Source organism: Rhea pennata, chromosome 2, assembly GCF_028389875.1.
Source record: "Rhea pennata isolate bPtePen1 chromosome 2, bPtePen1.pri, whole genome shotgun sequence".
NCBI lineage: Eukaryota > Metazoa > Chordata > Aves > Rheiformes > Rheidae > Rhea > Rhea pennata.
In genome coordinates, this window is record NC_084664.1 from 91,519,974 (window position 1) to 91,541,787 (window position 21,814).

Genomic DNA, 21,814 nt, shown 5'->3' on the forward strand with positions numbered 1-21,814 from the left:
AGGTCAGGCCCGGCAGCCCCTGCACCAGCTCTACTCCAAAGCACGCCAAGTAAGCCTTGGCATGGCCCCAGCTTCGCAACTCTGCGTTTCTTGGCTGCCTCAACTTCAACGCACGCTTGTAACAGAGAGGATATAAAAAGCAGTTATCTTCAGCAATATCTTGCTTTGGAAGCAGCAAATAACTCCGAAGTGAGAGTAGGAACAAGGGTCAGGAATATCGCTAGAGAAGGGACAGACAGTTCAGTGAGGAATAACGGCTGCAGTGCTCGGATACGTAACCGGAAACATGTTTACTCAGTCCCAAGTAGCAGTACAAAAATTTCTAAGCACTCATGGGAACATGCAGACAAGGCCCACTCGCAGTGGCTGCCATGCTATGTCATTTACACATTGTAATAATTTTCTGCTGACTTTTCCGTTACTCTTACCAGTAGGTACTGGATGGTCGCAGTGCTAAGTGGTCACAAAGGCATCTCTTTCGGTAAGTGGCTGCAAGTAGAAATTTTGTATGATCCGCTTCAGAAAAGTATGTTAAATTCAGCATTCAGAGAAATTAGCAGATTAGGAAAGCAGATGTCCTTTTTTTTTCATCAGTAACTATAGCTCCCAGCTAGGGAAAAAAAAAAAGAGAGAGAGAGAGACTTGCAAAACTTATGTCACTAGAAAGCAACTTAAAACCCCACAAGAGCTACAGTATAACTCTGGCAGATGTTGGCTTCTAAACAGTTTTCTGTCCTGACCCTAAAAATTTGCTTTACAAACTCATACCTTCATCAAAAATGTCGTGCTTCACTCAGCAGATACCTTTTGCAGTTATTCACAGACAGTTTTTATAGCAGCATTTGTAGCACCGAACTTGGCCTGAAAAAAAAAATATAGACCATACCCATCCAAGCAAGCTATAAACCGTGCTAACCAACTTTACATCATTTAAAACTTATTAGACTCCCTTACACCTCTATAGGGAATTTTTTCCTATGAATATACTTATACAATGCATAGAAGATAGGAGTTTGTCTTGGGGAGGAGCATTTGGCACTTCAAGTCACCTTGCAAGTTCCCTACATGTCAGTTCAGTAATGTGACATCCAAAGAAGAGTAAATACAAATCACGCTGCTTTGGCAATTATTTATTCAGGAATTATACTGGCTTTTAACTGATCAATATATTGTTCTTGCAGTCCTCTCAATCAGTAACATGTGAAGTACACAATAATTTGACATGTTCACAGAGATTCCCTAGATGCAATTAATATTCTGCTGGCTAGAGAGATTATATAGATAGAGGTAAGATTTCTGCTGGATTTAACATCATGAGCGCTGCTTTCTAATCATATACACACAGAAAAAAACCCTCCTTGAAATTCTAAAATACAAGTAAGGTCCAAAGCTCCACAGGCATGTGCAATAAATGTGCTTAACAAAAAAAAAAAAAAAAAAATCTGCTGGAGGCCCTTTGAGAGAGAAAGCTAAATTGCCTCGATTTGATTGTTGGATTTTTCTCCATGAAAAAAGTCTTATGGTGTCTCGCTAAAAATGGTAGAACTAAGCTTAATAAATTACCCTCATTTATTTTTTTTTTTTTTTTGCAAGAGCTAATAACTTCAGACCTAACCAAATAACCCCATTCTCCTCTGAATGCAGCACTTCCAATATGGTTTTATGCACTTTAATAACTACAAGTCCTGGTTTAATTATGCCCACTTGGCTCTTATTTGCATTTAACATTTGACAACTAACCCTTTTCTGACTGAAGTAGTCTAACAGATTTTGACTAGCAGATGATCCTTTTGCTGTTTTGTAAATGTTCTGGATCATTAAGTAAATGTAAATTACACAGCCATAAGTAGCAGAAAGGAACAGAAAGTCAGTAACATGATAAACATATACCAGAGCAGAAGTTAAATCTAACTAGTTCTATATACTTCAAACATAGATAGGCAGTGATGGGATTATTCAGAGCGCTGCAAGTGTAAGCTTTCTGTCACTGGAATCATGCTACAGTTGTCACTAATAGTTACAAGAATTGTATTGCATATAATGCAATTCATATGCACAGACATATATTTATCATTTCTTGATGAAACTCCAAAAGAAGGCAAAAGAGAAAATATCAGGGTTGTAACACAGGAACAAATCAAAGTGAAAATGATATAATAAATCCACATGCCAATTAAAGACTAGTAAATTTGCTAGTGCTAAGCAGAGTTTGGAAAGAATATCCTAAGCACCTTTCAGGGCTTTCTAATATTTACAGAGAGAGTTGCTAGAGAGAACTGAGGCAGGGTTCCAGGGTTACTTGAGGCACATATTTTTTACCAACAAGTTCTATCAGGTATACGCAACCCCTTTGGTATCACTAACCAGCTTGGAAAGTTAACCCAGGAAAAGGTAATATGGAGCAGAGTTGTCTTGTTTCCTGTACCGAGGAAGCTGCAAACAGTCAGGGAAAAAAAAAAAAAAAAAAAAAAAAAGTGTGTTGGTCTGCTTGTTGCATCTTTCAAATTGCTGGGACTTCTTGTAGAGTTCATCACAAGTTTACCCTGAATTATTGCTTCTTTTGTCATAATAGGCTTAACGCTTACCACTTAGTGGCTCAGAACATTAAAGTTTGCTTATAAATGCAAAGAATTATATTTATATGCATATTTTTATTTATTTCTACATAAAACAAGTGATTTTCTATTTTCTTTCTTTGATCATGAAGTGTATTTGCTGCAGTTTACCAAATGATTTTATTAGGATGTTAGAGATTCGGTGCAGTGGTTAATGGACCACTCTGATGGAAGTGTGTTGTTTCAATAGATGACATGTTGACAGAACATCACTCCATGCAAGGAATGAGAGAATTCCACACTGAAACAAAAATTCTGGGCTGCCAAACAAACCCTTAGCACAATGGCAAGAATAATGGCAATAGGTTACTATACCACAGCCCGTTATTCTCTACGCAGGGAGGAGGAGAGCAAGAAACTTTGCTAAACACATTGAAAGTGCAAATAAAGCACAAGTTCTTATCATAATATGTTACTAACAAATTACTGGAAAAGCCTATCTGCAGCTTCCAGATCACTTTAGCTTTTAAATCATGAACTGATGCTTCAAGCAAAAGCTGTGGGATTTACTGCAGAAATTATTTAGTTAAAGTCTAGGCTGTATAGAGAAATCAGCGTTTTCAGAGATACATTTCTCAGCTTAAAAAACAGGTGTAAGACAACATGCAAAATTTCTTTCAACTGTATCTTTGATCAAAAGATGAAGTAGTGGGCCTCCTGATCAGGTGGTATGCCTTTAAATCTTTGGTACAGGAAAAAAAAGTATGTGTTCACTGGTCTGATGTTTTTAATAATTGTCAGCACAGTGTCATTGCACTTATATACATCTTTATGAAAAATTTCTAAAACAGGAACTCTGCTGCTCCTTCTTAATCTGCTGTACTCGCATCAAAGCCAGACCCTATATAAACAGGAAACTGGAATCAGTCCGATAATGTATCACCCACAGGATGGAGAACTTAAAGTCGGGATATACAAACAGAACTACAGCACTTTTCCCTTTTCACTTTTCAAGCATAACCACTGCCCAGCAGATCGTCTTACTTGAAGCCATGAATTGCAAATTTCTTCAGGATAACCTGATAAAGTTAAATATCTCTACATACAACCAATTCTCAGTCACCCGAAACTATACTGACTCCTTGCAGTTTTCAGACTTGTTGAAAGATTAAAGATGAAATTCTCAAAAGCACTTAAGTCCCATTTCAGAATGACTTAGTTGCATCAACTCTGATACCTCCCATCATACACTGTGTGAGTGCTTTTGAAAATTTAATCTCTGGCCTTCTAGCTGTACAATAAAGTCATTCTAAAACTGACTCCCTGCAAATGAGTAGCAAGTGTGAGCAAGGAAACACTTCTGCCTCACTTTTTAGATTTTCCTAATGTGAACAGCTACAAATTGTTTTTAGAAACAACAAACACTTCACTTGCGGGTTGGAAAAAAGTCTATGGGAAAATACTGTTCAAGACAAAGAACACAATGCCCTGAATTTCCAAGTTACATGTTAGCGGGGCTATTGGACTGCCAACAGAGTATAACGTGTACCGTCCACTAATAATTAAAGTAATCTTACAGAGCACCGAAGGAATTCACTTGAAGGTGCCAGTTCAGATACTGAGGTTTTATTGCTATAATAAATAGGCTAGATACTGCAAAGGACAGCAAATTCTGAAAACCTCATGCTTCACACTTTTTAGAAGGAGGAACAAAATGGGACAGAGGTGGAACAGGAACAGTTTTTGCAGAGTGCGGATGCTATTTTAAGTAGACAATTATCACATTGTTAGGTTGAGATCTCTCCCCCCTCCCTTTAATATTATAAATTGTCCAAAGAAGTAACAGTTAAACTGTAACTAGAATAAGACTCTCACACTGACTTGCTGAGCGATCTCCATCCCCTTACACGTGGCTGGAGTGGACTGCAGGGCTACGAAACACTCAGTGACGGAGACCGCAACAAAAAACGAGGGGCAGATTTCAAGCCCGCCTGGTCTGCCTTCCAGACCACGGCGCCTTAACTTCTAAAGACACCAGGACAGAAAGGCAGAAAGACCGTAAACCGTTTCTATACACAATAAAGAGCTTAAAGCATAAATAACATTACGTAGCCCTGTTAATAATAATAGGGTTCTGCGGTTATCAGTGTGTGAATTTTTAAAGATTGCAGAGAGCATGCTGTTGTGACTGAGATTAACTAAGCACACAATCAGGCGGCAATATCTTTCACCAACTGTCGCAATGTTGGAGCAAGAAAACCAAACCATGCAGATGACCTTTGGGGTGTACAAACCTTTCTTTAAGTATCAAGCACTGAACTCTATGAATAGGGAGTGTAGGTTAAGAAGTGAGATTTTTCTTTGCTTTACATCACAGCGAGATTTTCAGTTGCTTTGCAACTGTATCTCTCCATTTCAGGTCATTAATCTGCAGTTTAAAAATACAGAACAGTGAAGAGTAAAGCAAGATCTTTAACTGTAACTGTTGAGATGAAATAAGTTGGTTACATATTTAACTTACAGTTAGTAGGTACCTACATACAAGTACAACATTCAGGTTAAGATTACTTCAAAGTTAGGATTGTTTTTCTATTCTGCACTTACAACAGTGCATTTTCAACTACTTGTGAAATGTGTATTTTTCAAGCAACTTCAAAAATTGCTCATTTTATTTGCTCAGTGAATTCATATATGTATAGAATTACAAATTACACATTACAGACTCCATTCAACTATGCACCTTGACACATGCTTCAACTTCAGCATGCGTTAAAATCCATCTGTGTTTAGGAAGCATTCACAGCTTCACAGAATGGCTGAGGCTGGCAGGGACCTCTGGAGATCGTCCAGTCTAACCCCCTGCTCACAGCAGGGTCACCTACAGCAGGTTGCCCAGGACCATGTTCAGCTGGGTTTTGAAGATCAACAAGGATGGAGACTCCACAACCTCTCTGGCCAACTGGCTTCACTGTTTGACCACCTTTACAGTATTAAAAAAAAAAAAAAAAAAAGAAAAAAAAAAAGGAAAGAAAAAATCTTCTGTTTAAGTGGACCTTCCTGTGCTTCAATGTGTGCCCATTGCCTCTCGTCCTGTCACTGAGCACTAGTGACAGCCACTGGCTTCATCTTCGTTACATCCCTCCGTCCCCCCATTTATGCACATAGATAAGATACTCCCTGAGCCTCCTCTTCTCCGGGATGAATGATATTACTTGCATTTTTGTTTTAATTACCCTACGCTTTCACAAAATGTGTAAAAACTTACTAGAAATTTATTGCTTAATCCTGCCAATAAAATAATAAAAATAAATAAATAAATAAAACCATGGTCCTGGTTATAGATAGAGTAGAACAGGAAAGAACAGACCATTTGATGCAATGCTTACATGAAGGTTTAAGAATATTATACAGATTTGCCACATTACATTTTCACTGACACTTTACCTATGTTACACATTGGCTTTCTCAAAGCACTGACCAGCCACTTAAAACTGTATTGTTATTATCTATTATTTAAAAGGGCTCTGCTCAAATTACTGGATCTTCTCTAGGGTCAGGATGGTATCTCAGACATATGAGTAACCATATGGCTTATCACTGACTCATATATCCTTTGGTTTTGCTCCTCTAAGATTTTAAATAATTGTTCTGTAGAAAACACCAAAGTGCTACCACTTCACTATTTCTGTAATATCTTCCAGTCACAGCAGACTACAAATAAGTCTTCTACTTATTTGCTGTCTATTGCATATTTATATCTATTTCTTTTCTCTCCTAATATTAACTGATTAGCTCAGCATAATGGAAAAAGCCAAAGGCAACTAACTGACTAAAATTTCTTAACAATCCAGTTCAACAGATTATTTGTGTTTAAAAGAGTATTTCCTTCAGAGCTGGAAATCAGAACTGTCTGACGAGTCCCTTACCAAAACTAGTTTCTTCCTCTAGAACCAGAGCAAGATGTGATGTTCACTGTTAGTAAAAGTCATGTAAATAATGTTCTATGAGCAGCAAGTGTATTCACCAGTATGGATAACAGGCAGAAATTTTTGTTCAGTTGCTGTTGCTCTTGTTTGATTGGTTATTACTGCTATTCAAAAATACTGCCTTTTCGCTGGTATTGATCAAAATGTCCCCATTTTCAGATCTTAACATATGTTGCAGTTTGATCTGTAAAGGCCATCAGCATTACATACACTTTTGTAGGCAGGATTCTTTCTTCTTAGTATATCAAATATTATAAATCAACAACAGCTACAAAAATCCCCTCAGGGCTTAAGGTATTTTACTGCCAAGATCCAGCGCTCAGATGCATAATTAGCCCTTGCTATGAACCAGTGTCATCTTCTGCTTGATTTTTTTTTAATGTCTGTTTTGTGTCACCACATAATTATACAGTCCTTTAAGTACCATTCAAAGGAAGGGGGGGGGAGGAGGAAATACCTCTGTAAAAAATGAACCTTAGTCTTAAGTATTAGCACTTATATATCCATGTAAAATTGCCACAAAATAATGAACAATACATAACTATCAAATATATTCAAGAACACAAAATCTGTGTGTAATACACATAGTGGTATGCTGTTTCACAGTAAATATAACTGACCCGCTATGCACGTGTAATTAAAGAACCCGGACCACACATTATGAATAATACAGTTACCAAGACACCATAAGCTCAGAGCCATTTTCCAGGAAAATTTTTTAACGGTACCTTTCTGCAGGTGGACACAATCGTTTTCTCATTTAAGCCTAGGTCAGGACAGTTACATCTCAAATACATGCATGAACTAGAATAATGCCATTTACTCTGTTAAACTGTGGTGTGAGGCACAAAAAACATCAACTCTCCGCAGCTTTACAACTGGTATAACCACTTATGTCTGTGCCAAGTGACTATGAATCCTTTGGTTTTAAACTTGTTTTCTACACATGAAAATGAGTTAGAGAATAAGCCCACGTGACTTCTTACAAGCTGCACCTTCTTCTGAGCCAAGGGACCTTCAGCCACGGCGGCTAAGGCTACTGACACCAGACGCAGCTTCACTACTTTCCGCTTGCCAGCACTGCAGAACCGACGACACAGGCCCTAAAGAACAGGCTCAGTTCATCTTCTATCTCACACAGCATGAACAAAATTATTCATTAGACTGGGAATCAGTAGGAAGGCAGGCTGATCCGCCAGTATCATCAGGCTGAGCATGCAAGGATGGGAGTTAAAGGTCCTTCTTCATCTGTACAAAGTATACGCGAAGTGCAGCCACAGGCTTTGCCTACTGACATTTTGGAGGACACTGTTACCGTGCCTCAGCTAGCACACACGAGAGGTCTCATGTGGATAATGCAGTGTATTCTTTTACACATCTTAAACTGATCAAAATTTTAGCATGGTGAGAAAAGTATTCTAACCCAGTTTAGCATGCAAGAAAATCTGTACTGGATGGTGCAAATCAGACTGCTAAAATATATTAGTCAGAACTTGTTAGTTGAAGCTTTCTGTTTACACCCTGAAGTCAGCGGCTAGAAAAGGCTGTGAAGGAGAAAATATCTCAAGTTAAAACAACCAATGCTTATGCAGATGACCAATTAGAATCCCCTAATTTCTTTATACCGAAGTAAAAGCAATTGGGGATCATCCCATACTTTGTTAACCTGAGCTACAACATTGCTATAACCTCCAGAGTAACCCTATTAAGAAAGAAGCATAGGAAAAAACCTTTCAGTCCTGATATATTTGATGTCACAGAATGCTACACCAAGGAAACCAACAGTCTTTGCCTTTCCAGTTTCCTAATTATTTTAAACATTAATATTCCATGTAATTTTGATTTCAAGAGAAGCTTTGAATTTTCAGGGTCTTTATTTGTTCTGTGTAGTAAGAATTAAGTTCTCTGGCCCAGAAGAATGAACCCTGTTCTATGCAAGTCAAAGGAATGATTTAAAATGCTAAAATGTAACATACTAACTCTATTTCTCTTTCCTTTATTAAAATCACAGCAATTAGTTTATCTACGTAATAATGACCTGTTCTCTATAAATCTATCAAAAATCTATCTAATAATGGTTCAAGAATTAGTACTGCTTCCATGACAGTTAAGCAGTAATGAGCAAAATAATGTGGTGTACACATAAGAATGCAGGGTTAAATCAGAATACAATATAAAATTGACATAAAAATTTTTTGACAAATGGCTTTATGTTGATAACTATTGTTTCCTGTGACAATTAGCATGCAGTTTTCCAATCAAAAAAACCATTCAGTTGTTCTGTAATACACACGTCTCTGTGTGTGTTTGCACACACACGTATGTATGTATATGTGTATACATCTCAAATCATTGGCTTTAAAAACAAGAAAACTTAGCAGCAGCCAGTTCAACATGTCTTCAAATTGCTGTTGGATTTTCACCCCATTTATTTATGCAGCTGTGTTTATTTACTTAGGGCCTACAAGTCTATTAAATAAGCTATCAATTGTATTTCTAGTATATATCCATGAAGTTAGACGTTTATTTATAGTGACTCAGGCAGTAGTGGGCCGATTAAAAAGTGGAAGAGTTCTATCAAGAAAAGAGCTTTTTAGGGGCAAAGAAACACTAACATACTTCAGTTTTGACAGAGCAAAAAAGCAAGCACAAATAAATCTTCATGTCTGGCAGTGGAAAAAAAAAAAAGAAGAAAAATGTAGTAAACAAATAACATAATGCCATGCTCTGGGTTGTAGGGCACATTTATTATTTCAGTATGGGATTTCTTCTGGTTGAGGAGTACCTACGTAAAGGAGAAAATCAAGCCTCTAGCATGCATTCAGTCTGACTGCTCTGGATTTCATTCTGAGCAAGGAGACAAAGATGAGAGAGACAAAGACAAAACCTGTTTTTTTTTTTTTGTTTGTTTGTTTGTTTTTAATTACAATATCCTGTCATTCAAGTTGCACTCACTGAAGTTAAGTCTCTAACTAGAGGATGTCATCCCCTAGATTAGGATGAGAAGATAAGTAGCAAGTCAGCTCCCCTTCTGTAAAAAACTTTTACTCATTCATCTTTTATTCATTTATTTTATCGCATGACCTGAAGTCAATGCAAGTTTACTGGCAGGATGTGTTAAAGAAAAGCAAAATAAACTGTTTCCTATCCACTGCCTACAACTTTACCTTTTCACTATAAAGAACGAGATAGTAGAAATTTGTAAGGTTTATGAGATTCCCCTTGCAAATTCCAACAAGTTAAAAGCTGTATTTCTCACTGGCTTATACGTAAGTATAATTTTTTTGCTAAGGCTATGGTCAACAAATATTATGCTTCTTCCAGAGGAACACCAATAAAATCTGTCTCCTTGAGAGCTACTGTTGTGCTCCTTGGAAGACTCACAACATGGGTAGAAAAATGTCAAGGGGGAAACTTTGCCCAAACTTAAACCAGACAGTAAAGTTCCCTAGGGAAAAATCATATTTATTAAGTTAGTACTCCTGTTCAGTAAAGGTTAGCAAGCATTTCAACAAATTTCCTCTTGGGTCAAATAAAGCAGAAAGGGGAGTGGATGTGATACCACCTGACAGGCCTTGATTTTAAGCTGGAAGCTATAGTACTATCTTGGACTGTTTCAGGTTATGGATCTTGGTTTACAATAATAAACTAAACTCTCAATTCTTATTTTCTTAACGAAACCAAGAAAAATTATTTTATTTTCACAACACTGCTGAAGTTTTTTGGCTGATGCTGCATCATCACACATGAAACTAGCAGGGGCTAGCAGTAACAACTGTTAAACGTGATGGCCACAGCTAAACTGTAGTGCAGAAAATTGTTTCTACCCAAACTTTAAAAGACCTAAAACCTCTACTTATTTTCTTTTGGCCTTATAAAATTGCATTCCTATAAGAAGTCTGTTGTGTTGCACTTAAGGAAACTAAATCCACTTTATTTACTGAGAGCTGCATTCTGCAAGTGAGCTAATAACTAATTAAGATGATTTTAACCCATAGTGTTCTGGTGCACAAGCTCTCACAAACAGTATTTTCAGTATTCTCCTCTTCAATCTCATTAGAATCCTCAGCTGGGTAATCTGAAAAGACACTATGGTAATATAAATAAATAGATCAGCTTCTCACGTTCTTAAATAGCTATTTAGAGGCATTTTTCTGCAAACAGAAACCTAAAAAACAAAAAATGTTTAGATAGCCTGGGGAAAAAAAAAAAAAAAAAAAAGCAGATGAGTATAAAACTCTTTACCCACAGCTAGTTTCCTCAAGTGAAGCTCTGACTGATAGCAAGTGACAGTCACTGCCATCTGACAGCTGTCTGGCAGGTTCTGCGGCAGGAAACACCCCTTGCTAGCAGAGAGCGGCACAGATTTGCACCTTCGCTGGCTGCGGGGCCAAGGCTAGGACGGCTGCAGCACGGCAGCCCTCGCCGCACCCGGAGAGCGGCTATCTCCCGGTCAGGGCGGAGGTAATTTATATGAGGGCTATTCTTAGGATGTATTAGCTGACTTTTGGTAAAACTGTAACAAAGACAAGGGACTTTGTAAATACTTTGCCAAGAAACCAGGAGCCAGGTCACCCTGACAGCTCATATTACAACTCCAGCTTACCTCATGTTAGTTACTGCACACCAGCTATGATGTAGGGGAAAAGCTGCAGTAATTATCTAGTGAAGACAGCGCAGTGGAGAAGTAATGAGAAGACAAACTGGCTGCGACACTGGCCATGTTTAATTGATTTTATGGAGAACCAACCTAATATCTCAAGAAACATCAAACTAACGTTAATGATGAATTTCTTACCAATCTGTAAAAATGCAACCTCTTAACAGTTGGCATTTCAGAAAAAAACACGAGGCTTGATATTGTTTTAATATCTTGCTTTCTAACACACACAAAATTTTAAAGGGAGAGCTGTTATTTCCAAAGATACTTCTTTTGTCCATCTTGTATGCAATGAACTGTTCGCCGCCTTCTGCAGAAATGATGTCAATAACCAGCATTTTTGTATTGATACTCCTTTGAAAATATTCCTTGCAGTACTCTCCTGTTGTATCAGAGAATACAGAGGATGGTCTTAGCAGTCACTACTGTACATATACAGTCATCCACTGAATGAGTCTCATGTTTCAGAAGATATTTTTTGTATCTCATTCTTGGTACTCAGGGAAACTTTCAGGGAGGCTGGGAAGGACCAGTAGAAAAAGTAAAAGAAGAACACGCAGAAGCATAATTAGCAATAAAATATTGAACCGCCAGTTGAGGACTGTAGAGCTGGTTGCCAAAAATTCTACAGAAATTTCTATATAAAATTGCCAAACATGAAAATAAAAACAAGTACCAGGCATTGCTGGGATCACTGACATTTTCTAAGTTCAGGTTCTGATACGTGGTCCAAAAACAAAAAATTAACTGTTTTGAATTCCTTGGTCTCTACCTGTTGTAAATAGTTGCAAAATACAAACCATTTTCTTTACACCTATAACTTCTACTGAGTTCAGTAGTTCAAAAAGTCTTATTATTGCAGCAGATAAGACAGAAGTGCAACTCCGGGTTTGACACAGTGGAGTGCCTCATTACACACTGTCACAGACATCACAGGATGCACCAGAGATTTCTTCATCAAGGAGAAATAATGGGCTGTCCTGGGTCCACAGGGTCTTTTATAGCCTCCCAGATGTGTGCCTTCATTTATTTATTTTTTTATGCTTAAAAAAAAAAAAAAAGAAGAAGAAGAAGAAGAAGAAGAAGAAGAAATTCCGTATCAAGTAATGAAAAATAAAATAAAATAAAACAGCATAAACCTGATCAAGATCAAAATGCCAGGACTGCTGACAGGGCACAGTAATGGAAATAATCTGTTTATTCAGCATTCTGTTTTGATAATACGGGATGCACTTGGAGTCTCTCTTCCACAATTCCCTCCTCATTAACATCCTGTCCAGCTTGCTGCAGGCCATGACGTAGTCGCTGATAATAGTTTTGGCATATGTTTCCTAAGGAAAGGCCTGGCCACCCTTCTGGTGAGCGGATGTCGATCGCGTTAACGCTGAAGATGCACACGCACCGCCTCTGCTGGGTCGCTGCCTTAACAGTCACGTGACCTGTCACTATCACTTAATGCCAACGGCCCCAAAATCTTGCGCAGATACTACAGGCCTTCCCTACAAATGGGCAGTGCAGACATCAGGCACGCACTCAGGGCGCGCTGCAGAAACGCGCTGTATCGTATGGTGAAAACTCACCATCATCCCTGAAATCTTTAAGGCAGGGCAAGGAATAGCTCGAGGGAACGGCAAGTCCATTCACTTCCACCATCACAGCACCTCAGCCACAGCGGCCTGTGTTACGTGATTGCTTAAGGCCTCTTCTCCCATTTTTCACGAGATACGCCAAAGTAACTTGGGTATCATGTTAATGCAAAGCCGTAATAAAGTCTTTGGCAGTGCTAAGACAAAATGAGAACCCGGCTGCATGAAACGCATCGATTGGACGTGCTGATCCTCGACGAACATGATAACTGAGCACACACAACCAGGCAGCCCTCCCTGGCCCCTTCTATATCAGTAAATTGAACTGCCAGGAAACAATCCCAGGCAGTAAAATGTAATTGTCTCTACAGTTAGAGTATTACAATAGTTTTTGGCGTAGGCTAGCCAGCACTCTCCTTAGTGCCACAGGGGAAAACCACAGGCTGGGGGATCAGTCCCATAAGGTAGTGTAGATGTAGCCACCTTCTGGAGTGTGGAAACGGGCCCTTCTGTGGCCTCACTGCCAAAGAACAAACACAGCCACGTCTAATTCCCTCATATAGACACAACCTTTCTGTCAAACCAGACCTCCTTCTGATGTAATCTTAAGCATGGAATAGCACTATAATTACTGTTATTTCTGTACAGCAAACTATGTCTCAGGTTCATCGTATCACTGCCAGGAACATCCTACTGGACAGTATGTAGAAAACCAGATATCCCACCGTATCCAGTGCATTGCCTTGTCCAGAATTCTCACGAGATGAAGTATTAACAGTTATAATGGCCTTGGAAAAAGCAGGTAGAGAAATAGAAAGAAGTCCAAAGCACAATATCAAGCCTTTATACTTCTCATTTAAGAATAACTATGAATAGATTTGCAAATACCTATACACACAAATTAAATGCCTTAACACTTACAACATTGTAGAAACTTCTGAGTTGTTGTTCATGTTTATGCAGAAACAGAAAATCAGCTTCTGCAGGGCCTGAAGTCTCATTTGTGGAGGGAGGGCGGGAGTGTGTGTGCGTGTGTGTTAAAAAAAAAAAAAAAAAAAAAAAAAAAAGTCCTAAAGCAGTGTTCAAAGGACAGTGTACAGACACGCATATATATTGAGAGTCACAGTGCACGTCAGGAGAAACGACAGTTTTAGTGAGCTGTTATTTCTTCCTGTGCTCTACTTAACCACAGAATGCAGCAAGTCAGAAATCTAAATTCCAAAACGTCAAAGGGGACGTCTAGATTTTGGGTTGCACTGTTAAGCTAAAGATGTGATGAATAGGCAGTGAAGTATGTATCAAGACTTCATGTTTTTACAAGTGGAAAAAACAGCACAATTTCTCACAAAAATCCAACTCTAACTGCTCGGTGCCTGTGTACCTTCAAAATCTGCAAACTTGACTGCTGATCTCCAGTACAGACACAGGTATCTGCTCGGATAGGCAAAAAAAGAGTCGACGTGACCTTCTCCTTCTCAGGTGCTTTCAAAAGAGTTGCCTGTCTTCACATCCTCACACTGAAGTAGTTAACTGATTCAACAGGGTGACAGCTAGTAGTAAAAATGCTGATATTGATGGTGCCTGTCCATCTGCAATCCTAACCCATGTTTACAGTGAGCAGTATCAATACTAAATGCAGCCTATGTACAAATTCTCCCTCTGTTGTCCCTTAATGTGTTTGTCTTCCTTTTGTCACCTTGCCCTTTGAATGAAGGGTGAATTTGTATTGCAAACCCTATTTTAACAGAGGCAGGGCAAGAGTTGATCTCTAGAGCAGAATCTCCTGAGAAAAACATGCAGAAGGGACACTTCCTCCTAGCACTATCCACCTCAAGATTGCAGGATGTTGAGGATTTAATTTTGCTTTGTTTTTCTAAAGCCACACTTCATGCAATCTGATTTTTGGCAACATCCTTGTGAACTTCTGACCTTGTTTTAAATGGCCATTGATTATCCCCAAAGCGAGCCCATTTTCAATGAAAATGGTTGTCCCCTCACATCTACAATTTAGAGGGGAAATAAGAGAACACAGACAGGAAGGAAACCTAGGGGAGATACAGAAGCAAAAATGCAGAAAATGTATGTAGTAAGTCTAGGTATAAATTCTAGACCAAAGCAAAACTGTTTATTTCAAAATGTGCCCCTTTAATTACTCTCAAAATTATATATATTGTAAGGAAAATATTCACCTGCTCTCTACAATAATAGACTGTAAAGTATTATAAATGGGAAATGTATTTTAGATACAATATAATGCATGCTGAGATGCAAACACAGTAAAATATTAGAGCTAGAAGTGAGCTGCAAATCGTGCTAAGGCTCTCCAGTTTTTTCTGGCTCTTTACTTCTTCATCCATGTAGCAACTTGTACAAGTTGCAGCATCTGCAAGGTGGTACAGAAAGCCCAACGCTGGGCATGAGAAGTGTCACCCCTCTGTGTCTGCTTTGGTTACACTTCCCATCTCCAAGCAGACAGGAAGCGTTCTCAGGCTCACAAAGCAGCAAACAGAAGCCAGAGCTAAAAGTAGATTCTTTTTCTGCATGCTATTACTCTGAAAGAACGGAAGCCATATGGGGACCGGGTTATTATTCAGCTAGTTACTGCCTTCAGGTGGCTCCAAATTAAAAAGAAAAATAGTCAGCAGATGTACCCATCTACTCTGCCTCTTCAGTATATGGCACGGTACAACATTATTACATTTATGCCTACAAGCATGCTATGGCCAAAGGTATGGCAACATTTCACTACCCATTCACTCACTTTTTTTTTTTTTTTTTTAATTCCCTTTAAGAACTCACAGGTCAATAATTTGATTAAAATAAATTACTCTGGGCTTAATCACGACCTTTTTTTTTTTTTTCTTTTTAAAAAAAGACTGACCCAAAGGAGTTTCAGATTATTATTTTTTAAGCTGTTGTATCTGGAACATAGCAACTGTGGCATAGATATCTCCTTTAGAGCTTTCTTATGCAGCACATCACCCATCTGTGCTTTAACTGCTGCAGTACCATGCCTGCCTTTTCTTGTCCCAGGATCATCAAATGCATTTTCACTTCTGTGTATTGTAGCATCCCACTATTTTAAAGGAATTTTTACAGGAAGCAGAGACTAAAATGAACAATTCGTTCAGATTTTAAAGTTTAATTTCACCTAATGTAGTATCTTCTTTTCCGTACTTAAGACTAAGTGGAACTACTGTTCATGGAATAGGTTGTCACCAGCAGAAAATTGGTGTCATGAACAAATGGGTGCAGGGTAAACATACTGAACTGCAAAAAAAAAAAAAAAAAAAAAAAAGAAAAAAATTAGACATCTAAAATTAACACATTCACACTTTCTTTTTCATTTGTAGATAGATGGACAACAAGAGAAAGCGCTGTTATTTGTGAAGTATATTTTAAAATCAGAAATGTATACAGAGGACCACTACAGACATTTTAAAATAAGAACATAAATCTATGTAATATTCAAGATATCTTAAAAACCCAGAATAATTGATAATGCAAACTGTTGTTGATGCTACCTGTTGTAGCACTCATTGATAACGCAATTCACACCCATTCTACCAGTCAGGAAAAACTATATAGAGAGAAGTATTGATATAATATTTCAATTTATGAACTCAGTGGCATACTTCAGTATTCATAATCCTGTGAACTGATTTGCAAATACTCTGTGATTTGCAAGAGCAGTAAATGGAAAAATACATCCACAATGCCAGCTTCTGGACCTCTAAGTGTAAGCATACCTCTATTCACTCATACAAACATGTAGAGATTCAACATGAATTCAGCTGAAAACTAGGAACACAACTGAAATTTAAAATTAATTTTTCCTTGAGTGTACCTTTGAATTTTCTGAGGTTTTTCTCAAGCAACACAGATCATGACAAATTGTTTTCTACAGAATTATCTTCTATTTTTTCCTAAATCTATCTTAGCAGAAAAAAATCTCCCTTTGCCTCGAACTCCTTAGCATATCAGAATATTTTTTTCCTTCTGAAGTAACAAAGAAATCCCTTTCTTTGTGAACAAAATAAAGTAGTCAATATCGTGTCAGATATTGTTCCTTAAACAATACATTCAGAACTTCGCTACTGGGAAGTGGAGCTTAAGGTTAAAAGTGGGAATAGTAATGTAGTAGAACTTTTCAGCTGAGAATATTGAAGTGTCTTCCTTTTGATTACTGTTCTTCTCTTAGTTTTGCAGCTACTTGTGAGCTTTCCACAATGTGCTGCTGAATACAAACTAGAAAAGATTTCAGAAGTCCTAAGATACTACTTTTAACTATAAGAACAACTTAAATAAAGCATTCATGCCAGTATTATTTGCAAGATGGACTGGTTGTTCTTATCCGTTCAAATTAATTTTGAAACATTCGCTGCTAGGCTCTACTACCAGTTCCAGCTACTGAAGTATCCTTAAAATCATTCAGTGCAATTTAACAAGGGCTGCATTTTGCAAAAGCAGTGCAAGTGCGCTTATTCTAATAAGGGCTCTAAATCGATTCTGAATGCGCTAAGTCAACATGCACTTTACAGCAATGCAGGCTTAGTTTCACGGTAGTGTTACATGAAATTAGACCAGGGCCCAGCAATATGCATTTGCCCTCAGGTTTCCTTCCCCACATGTGTGAATGCATTCAGAGACCTCTATTCTGAAGTCCTCTCAGAGAATTTTAACAATTCATTCAATTGTTTTGTTGAATTTTCTGTTTTTCAATACAATTCAATCTCCCTAGTGTTTATAATCAACCCTCACATCCAAAGTGACTGTATACCTGCCTGTAGCATTGCTAAGTCCCACGTGCAAACTGCAAGTTTTTTACCCTAACATGCAACAGAAAAGAACAGCCAACCAGATTTTGTGTCTGGGTTGGAAATTTTTGAAAAAAATCAAAAATATTATAATCTTAACAAGATATTGAAACAGATACCTATATATGTCTATATCTTAATATTGCAGTTCTATTTTGTAGGAATATGCTTCTAATATTCTATTTTAAACCCATAAAAATACGTTCACGTTACTATATGCCTTGTCCATCTTCAGACAGCATGGTCTTTCTAAACTCTCATTGCCCTTAACACTAAATTGTACCGCAACTTGTCTGCGTACAGTCATTTTAGGGATACCAGGACATCCTTTTATTTGTACATACACTTACATAGCACGCACTTAAAATCAGATGGAAAAAGGCGATATACTTCAATTCACTCTATGTCATTATTTACCAATTAATAAAATGCTCCCTCTGAATGCAAATATAGTTTTTTTCCTATGACCTGATGTAGACATTTTCCAGTTTAACTAACACTACTACAGAACAAACCAAGCACTTCTACACAGAGATAAAGACCATCTGGGTTCTGTGCCACGATGTGAAATGCAATTATTAATAACATCTTTATTTTGGCGGACCAGCTGTCTTGGCTTTTGGCAAGGTGCACTATAGTATCTTGAATCTCTTGTTAAAAGCATTCAGGGCCTGCACTAGCGAATGAATGATTGGACCTTAGAAGAGGCATCGGGTACAAGTGCAGCAGCAGAAAGCGGGGTCCTTCTTTTGCATTTCGGGACCTACACAAGTCTGTAGTGCAAATAATGATGTTAGAGAGATTATTTTTTTCTGTTCCTAAAGGATACCTTCACTGTGATGCTGACAACCGTAGGTATTACAGAGCCTCTCCAGGCTGTCTTGCCCCCTTTGCTAATGCCAGTGCCCCCTGTTTTAATAGCCTTGAGTGGGCCCTTGGATAGCCCTAGGATGCCGCAAAAAAGGCAGCTATTAGAGGAGCTCCTTAAATTCCCTGTCTCCCCCCAGGGGTGGGGAAAAGGTTTGGGAGAGCTCAGCCCTTGGACCTCTCAGAGGAAAGGTGTGTGAAGTGGGCAGCAAAGTTCACAGCTCAGTCGATTGTTTCCTCTGGCCAACAACATGCAATATTTCTATAAATCTGAAAGGCCAATCCAAATGCTTCAAAGGTCTTCTGGAGGACAAGACTGTCACCGAATGACCTAAAATCCCAAGCACAGGCAAGGCTGAGCTATCAAGGTAACATCACAGGCACATTTCCCACAGAAAGCAAGCAGCCAGAAATCGGATGATAAGTAACAACAATGTGCTTACATAAAAACAGAGGACCAAGAAGCATACATCTTGGGTATGACATCTCCCTACTTCTACAAAATTGAACTATAATCTCAGCTGACAAACTACTGATGTTTAAAGTATTATTTTAGCACGAAGAATAATCTTACTGCCAGCACTGCTTCTCTGCTGCATCTGCTTGGCTTTTCTGTTGCCCTGGCTGGTGGTTTAGAGAAGCTTGGAGAGATCATGTTGAAGAAGGGCTAGAACTGGAGAGGTTCCTGCGGGCAAAAACTGTGCAAACTGCAGGTCAGTGTTCATCCTCCCCTGTGAAACTAACAGAATTAATTATTGAGCTGCTCGTGGCCTTTGAACCTCAAGGGTTATGATCTGAACAAGATTACACTCTGTCACTGAAGTTCACTGAAGTGCAGATGCTGAAACTATAAGGATAATTCCCTTCCTTAAAGGGAATCAAAGCACCCTGATGGCACCTGGTGAACATTAAAGCCAGCTTTGGTTTCAAAGTCAGAAACCCTTGGGAAAAGCAGAGGTCACATTTGTCAGGTCACTCTTTGCTCTCCAAACGTTGCTTTCCTTCTTTCTTTCTTTATATTTTTGTTAACACTATCAAGCCAGACAAATATTTTTCTTCTTTTTTTCTTTTTTTTCCCCTCCCCCCTCTTCAGTTCTCCTGCCATCTGTACCAGCCTGTTCCACCTTCACTGTGTGAAAAATTGCTTAGGAGAGAGAGCTCATTCGTATGTTAAAGCAGCAAAGCAAATCTGGTAAAGCCAACATGCTACAACCCCTTTGTGATCACTGCACTGTTATTCTCCTGTGCTTCAGCCTGCAGATCAGCATCTGTGCAATGTTGTGCAAGTGCATGGAAACTTGCACAGAAAGCAATTTTTGCACCTTGTAGCCTGGCCAGCACCACCCATATAGGAGTGAAACATGCTGAGATCAATTTTTATAGGAAACACAAAAAACAGAGTTCTGGACCATCTGGTTAAAGAGATGCTTGTTTTCAGGAGATGCTATTAGTAGACACACCTCAAAAAAAGAAAAAGGAGGAGGGAGGGAAGGAGAAGACAATGCTTCTCTCCGTGTGGGAAGTTTCTCCTCAACTATTCAATTGGTGGTGAGTTTATATCCTAAAGCATACAATTTATAGTCCTTCCACAAAACTTGCGCAAATAGAAAGTTATGTAATATAATTGGAGATGCCCTCATTATCTGTGTAAACTAACACTTCAATTATATGCTTGCTAAGTAATTGCCTTCAATTACAAAAAAAACTTTAATGTTCATTTTAAAACAAAATGGATGCTCTGCTCTACTATTTCCGAAACATAAATACTATTTAATAATCCCCATCTAATAATGTGTTAAAAAAAAAAAAAAAAAAAAAAGTGTTTCAAAGCTGGAAATATCTTGTAGGTGTCAGAACTGCTCTGCAGTATCTGTGTACAGCAGAGCTGAAGCCATCTCATTTCCTGGGTCTAGGCACCTATCACTTATCCGTAGGTAAAATGGAGCAGCATGGAGACTGTTGGCATGGCAATATAGGGGGAATTGTTCCCAATAGGCTCTTATCCTGTAATTTTTACATATCTGAATACACCAATTCAATAAGGCTTATATATTCTAATTGATGAGAAAATTTTTTTTCTTTAAGGATTTCTGTAATGATATATACCATGCTATTTTACAAGTTTGCTTTCTCTAGCTTATGTGTGAAAATGAAATAATCAGATAACCCATTTCATTGAAAAAAAATAAGTTTTCTGAATTTCTTTGCATATGTCTTTTGCTTCCACCTCGCAAAGGTCAGACATTACCAACAGCAAGCCACCAAAACTACAGTGATACAAATCTCCTAGTCACAACAGGGAAGGTTTTGATTGTGATTGGAAAGATGGTACAGATGCATCCCACCCCAGAGTGACAGCTTGCTGTAGCAGACTGGAAGTTACCCTTAACTCTATTTTCAGAGATACAAAATTTCTGTGTCTATGGAAATAATGGAGACACCAAGCAGATTGGAAGTTACCCTTAACTCTATCTTTGGAGATACAAAACTTCCATGTCTATGCAAATGGTGGAGACTCTGACAACCAAGAGCTCACCCAACACTGGAGCACTCCTTGGACTCTCCTCCTCTCTGCCCACTCACATGTTGCTCCAAGGACAATTTGTGTAAATTGTAAAATCTGATATACACCATGCACTTGGCAATATAAATATTTTATACAAGTGTATCCCAGTCAAAGTACTGGAAACTGAGACCAAATTCTTTTCTCACATATACTGATATAAACCCAGGCCCACTCTAGCGAAGTCCCAGTGGTGACTTAAGTCATGCTTACACTGGCGCAGAGGAACAGAGTTTGTCTCTTAGTCTGTAGCAGAGCTGGTCCAAGCAGACAGAATGTGGAAAAAGCTAATGGCTGCACTTGGGGAAGCACAAACTGTTTTCACTCATAAAGTTAATTTATTTACAGCTTGGCATTATACATTACAAATTCCAAGAGACACAAAAGAGAGGAGGTTCAGTAGGGGGAGCGTGTGTTTATTCTGAGTTATCTTTCACAGAAAGAAGATATTGTCAGTATCGGCCCTTAAAAAAACAAGACTAAATGCACACTAAAGCAGTAGCAGCACTCAGTCCATATTAACATAAAATCAATGTGAAACTTATGCCTCGCAAACTGTGGGTGCCCACAGCACCTGAAGAATTAAATTCAAAAACCTCCAAGAAGCAGAGCTCATTTTCTGCCATCACTGATACGACGTGCTTTTTAAGAACTTTAAGAACTGTATCATTTCTGTGCTTCTAGGACTCTCTGATAGTTAGTTCATGACTGATCTAGCCAGCTCTCCTTTTTGCTGGATAAGGCATTGGTTTTTCCCTTCTCTTTCTGCAAGATTTGGCA

At 38.4% G+C, this 21,814-nt stretch overlaps 1 long non-coding RNA gene across 1 annotated transcript in view; it reads right to left on the minus strand.

Moving 5' to 3' along the window:
• Nucleotides 1–15,888: 15,888 nt before the first annotated feature.
• The window catches only part of LOC134136254 (uncharacterized), a 215,108-nt gene continuing 209,182 nt past the window's right edge, over nucleotides 15,889–21,814 (minus strand). Inside the window, exon 7 of the long non-coding RNA XR_009957466.1 lies at nucleotides 15,889–16,057. This is a non-coding gene — a long non-coding RNA (uncharacterized LOC134136254). The remainder of the gene's footprint in view (nucleotides 16,058–21,814) is intronic.